This window comes from Euphorbia lathyris, chromosome 5, assembly GCF_963576675.1.
Source record: "Euphorbia lathyris chromosome 5, ddEupLath1.1, whole genome shotgun sequence".
NCBI classification, from domain to species: Eukaryota; Viridiplantae; Streptophyta; class Magnoliopsida; order Malpighiales; family Euphorbiaceae; genus Euphorbia; species Euphorbia lathyris.
The window spans coordinates 58,141,957-58,147,583 of record NC_088914.1 but is presented as its reverse complement, the minus strand read 5'-3'; positions in this window follow the sequence as shown (position 1 = coordinate 58,147,583).

Here is a 5,627-nt window from a genome sequence, read left to right as displayed (position 1 = left end):
AAAAGACGCTTGGGGAAAGCGAACGGTTACTTTTTTATTTTTGAATTTACTATACTCCACCCACTTTGATTTTACCGAGAGAGGTGCATAGGTAGAGTATAATAAGTACCCTAAGAACAGTTTGATTTGATATTCACTTTATTCGCCCAGATTCGAGTCACATTTTGGACCAATTGATTCCCCCCCCCCCCCAAAGATCATTTCAATCCCCAATTTCTTAACAAGCAAAAATTAAAACTTTACCCTTAGGGAAGGGAAGAAGTTTATATTTTTGCTTGCTCTAAAAATAATATATGATTTTAAGCAAGAGATTCTTATTTTACGGACCCTCATATGAACACAGAGTTAATTTACCACGACTAAGAAATCCTACCTAAAATTTGACAAAAGTTAAAATTCACGGTACTAAAATGTAAGATTACTCCTCATTGCGTGCTACAATTAGTGTTTGCAACGGACACCCTGTTCTTGATTCTATTGGCACGGGGGATCCTGGAAGTGGACAGTGTCAATTTTCCTTTGGTGATCAGTCTTGAAAGGTTCATGACCATCCTTGACAACCTCTATTGCCCCGTGGTAAAACACGTTCACCGTATACGGTCCCGACCATCTGGACTTCAGCTTCCCAGGAAACAGTCTTAGCCTTGAATTGTACAAAAGGACCCTATGTCCTTCCTGAAAAACTTTCTCCTGTATTTTCCTGTCGTGCCACTTCTTGGTCTTCTCCTTATAATTGACTTTGTTTTCGTATGAAAACAACCTGAACTCCTCCATATCACATAGTTGCAACCTTCTTTGTTCGCCCACAGCCTGTTTCTCAAAATTCAGGAAAGTTAACGCCCAGAAGGCTCTATGCTCCATCTCTACTGGAAGATGACAAGATTCTCCATACAACAATCTAAATGGGGATATTCCAATGGGTGTCTTGTATGCAGTTCTATATGCCCATAAAGCATCGTTAAGCTTGTTTGTCTAGTCTTTCCTAGAATTGCCCATAGTTTTTTCCAAAATTCTTTTGATTTCACGGTTGGAAATCTCCACATACCCACTAGTTTGTGGGTGGTATGGTGTGGCAATTCTATAAGAGACTCCAAGCTTGCCCATCAACTTTTCAAATTGAGCGTTGAAAAAGTGGGTTCCTTGATCACTAATGATCGCTCGTGGGACACCAAATCGGGCAAACAGCCTTTTTAGGAATTTTACAACTACATGGGCGTCATTGGTGGGGCTAGCAATTGCTTCAACCCACTTGCTCACATAGTTTACTGCAACTGATATGTATTTATGCCCAAAAGATGTAGGGAATGGTCCCATGAAGTCTATGCCCCATATATCAAATATCTCACATACAACAATGTTATTGAGGGGCATGGCATTCCTATCTGAAATATTACCTGTTCTTTGGCACTCATTACAAGTACTTACGAACAGATTGGCATCTTTGAAAATGGTTGGCCAGAAAAAACCTGATTGGAGCACTTTTGTTGCTGTTCTGCTCGCGCTATGATGCCCACCAGCTTCTCGATCGTGATAATGGCTCAAAACAGCTTGTCCTTCCTCTTGGGTGATGCATCTACGTATGATCTGATCTGCGCACAACCTAAAAATATATGGTTCCTCCCAGAAATAATATTTGATTTCCGCATAGAACTTCTTCCTTTGGTTAGTGGACAGGTTATGAGGTTTAATTGAACTAGCAAGGATATTGGTAATGTCAGCAAACCATGGAGTAAGCTGTAGAGAATACAAACGCTCATCTGGAAAAATCTCTACGATTTTTGGTTGTTCCTGACTGTTCTTATGAGAAATTCTGCACAAATGATCAGCAGCCACGTTTTCTGTCCCCTTCTTGTCTTTGATCTCGAGGTCAAATTCTTGGAGCAAGAGTAACCATCGTATCAGCCTTGGCTTTGCATCTTTCTTTGCAGACAGGTAGCGTAAGGCAGCGTGGTCAGTATAGACAACTACTTTTGACAAAACCAAGTATGGACAGAATTTGTCAAAAGCATACACCACTGCGAGAAGCTCCTTCTCTGTCGTGGTGTAGTTCTGCTGAGCCTCGTTTAATGTTTTGCTTGCATAATAGATAGGCCGAAACTTCTTATCAATGCTTTGCCCAAGTACAGCTCATACACATGTATCGCTAGCATCATACATCATCTCAAATGGTTGTTCCCAGTTTGGTCCTGCCAGTATGGGCGAGTTGATCAGCTTGCCTTTCAATAGTTCGAATGCTTTTACACAGCTTGTGTCAAAGGAGAAGTCTACATCTTTATGTAGCAATGCTGACAATGGTAATGCGATCTTTGAGAAATCCTTTATAAATCTCCAGTAGAATTCCGCGTCCAAGGAAACTTCTCACATCTTTGACATTAGTAGGAACAACTAGTTTCTCTATCACTTCCACCTTGGCTTTGTCCACTTCCATCCCTTTTTCAGAGATTTGATTGTTGGGGTTTAGTGTCCTATAGACAATTGTTCTAGGATACAAACTTAATGTAAATGAATTGTTCTTTATATTATTTGTTTTAATAAGATATATGTTTTATAACTATATAAACGCAATCCCTTTTAAGCACTAAATAAAGTCTAATAAAAGGAAATCCGTAAGTTTGTTTTAAAGTGATTATAAAGTGTTCATACAAGCATGAAGTGAGACAAAACTTTATAATAAACTAACAAACTTAAAACCACCCCAAGTCAAGTGATATGTTTAGGATTGATATATCACTGTTGAGACTTGCGTGTAACAATGTCTTCTGTCCGATAGAAAGCTGATCTCACAAGCTTCATATATACAGATATCTGGACAGTTACATGGATCCGATGAAAAGTAGTTCATTAGGATTGGGGACCCGACTTGAGATAACAGGATGGGTAGATTCATCCTTGTCACCTGTTCATCTCATTGGTATTAATAGGTGTAAATAATCCTCAGACTCAAAGGAATATTAATTGGTATTCTGGATTACGGAATGTGACGCTTTGACTCTGGTGTAACACGATCCTTAACAGAGATGACTCTAGGGTGTGAACAGTAGACGTTGGGTATCACAGGAAGTGATTGCGGGATCGTTATATATTGGATTGAGCATTTATCACTCCCGATAAATGGGAGATATGTCCATGGATCGCTTGTGGAAGACTCGACTCTAAATCCTTGCAAGGTGATAGCTTAAGACTTGAAATATAGATTTCACTTAACCTATCTATTTTGAGTTGACTCGGCCTGTACAAGTAAAATGAACGTCTCGCTATATGTGACTTGACATTACCCATAGTCATAAGATTCAGTTCAAGGACGTAGTTGATAAAGGATCGAATTATACCGTAACTAATACTGAAAGGTCAACGACAGAATCAACCTGTCTTCTTATAGCTCTAGGGGAATGATTACGGACTTGCTAATCACATACTCTGTACATCATTCTATTATGCAAAGATTAAATACAATTCTTTGAAAGTTAATTTTAATAGTTGCATATGGCTAGAAGCAATAAGAACCTAATGGGTCACACATAAGACTTGGAACCCAAAAGAGAGACAGATGTTAATTAATTGATGGAAGCCCAACTGAGCCCAGTAAGGCCCAGTAATAGAGGGGGTTGAAATTTATGTATGTAAATACATAAATAATTAATTTGATTTTATCTATTCTAATTAGATTAGGATTATGAATTAAATTAATTAAAGGATAAATGAGTTAGGAGTTTTAATTAGATTAAATTACTCCTATTATTATCCAATAAGGTTATTATTATTATCCTTTATATATTAGATATATTAATGAATAATAATTATGAATCCTATTCCGAATAGAATTCTTATTTCAATAACCTAATTCTATCTAACTATGGATTAGATACAAGAGAGAGTATAAATACCCCTATAGGGATTTTCGAAATCCTCCCCCTAAGAACAAGCTAGAGAATTTCGAATTCCACCCTAGAAACAAGAGAGAGAATTTCGACCCCTAGCCCGAGGACGAGATTTTCCACCGCTTCCTACCGATTCAATTGATTTCATCTTTCTTTCTTTATCCTTGATCTTGTGTTGATTAATTAGAGGCAATCTACTTTGGTTGCTATTCAACGGTTGATTCTAACTTGATCTTATATTTGTTTTGTTCTGTGCTCGGGAACTCGAAGTAAGAGTTGTGGGCACATCGTTTACAATGGTAGATAGAACATCAAAAGGTATTTCTTCTTATCCCTCTTTATATGAAATAACGGTTAACAGATCTTATGGTTTATGGAAATAGGTTAAAAATTTTATATTTCCGCTGCTATACGTTAGCCTATTTTTCCAACATTGGTGCCAGAGCCATCGTTAAATCCGTTATTTCATATATGAAAATTTAGAAGTTTTTCAATAGGATTGAATAAATATTTATGGTTAGTTTAATTAACAAATAGTTTTTGATTAATTAATCCTAAAGATAAATAAGTTTTAATTATTTGTTAATTAAAACAGATTATGCGTATGTTCCTAATTATTTTGGCTGATAATCATTATAACAAAATCTATTGGTTTTATAGTTAGATTGATAAAATCAGTTTTATTAATTCTAAAGATAAAACGAAAATCTATAGTAGGTTTTCCTATTTTCTGAAAATCGTTTTAAAACCATTTTAGAACTATATATATATATATATATATATATATATATATATATTTAAAATTATTATTGAAAAAAAAATTAAATACGACAGCAGCTCGGGTCGCGCCTAACGGCGCGACCGGCCGCTGTCGCGCGGCTGCTGCCAATCGGCAGCAGCCCAACCTCGGGCCCGGCCTGATACCCACTTGAATTTTAAATTGTTTAAAATCAGTTTTCTATATAATTAAATATATATGTTTCAGAAATTGATAGTTTTCTATTTTGGTTATCGAATGAAAATTTATTTAAAAGTTTGTTTTACCCTTTTGTAAATCAAAAGTATTAAATGAATTAAAATCAAAATAATTGGGACGTGAATAATTAAAGTTTTGTATAGTTGTATTAATCTAAAAGATTAATATAGAAGATACGAAGCTATTAGAAGTAAAATTGGATGAAAGTTAATTTGATAAGTTAATGTGATTAACATAAATATTACATAAAATAGTTATGTAATCAACCAATTAAATTTATTTAATTGAGTCTATGCATGTTTGGAGTTATGGACATATTTGGACCCTCTTTTAGTCTTTTGGTATTTTTGAAATAGGGCATGCGCGTCCTGCCTTTTCTACTATCTATTGTAATTTCTCCTCTCATCTAATTCCCTTCAATTCAATTGAAGTTTTCTTTAGTAGTATAGAAATTAATATGTAATTTCAAGGCGCCATGGAGAAGAGGGAGGACCTAAAGAGAAATATGTAATAGTTAGTATTTTCTTAGGTTTGGCCTTTTATTCCGTCTCTGGCTCGACGGAATAATTTAGATGATATGTCCATAACGCCAATGTATGTGTCTGATGTATGCTAAAGCAAATTAAGACTAAGTTAGATTATGAGACCTAAAATAAAATCCCTCATTAAAAAGTTCAGTAAATAAACAAGTTATTAAAATAGGTTGCCCCTCCCTAATATTATAATTCAGTCGGCAGTACTGGGGGCCTTTGGGTTGTTGAGCAAACTCAAGC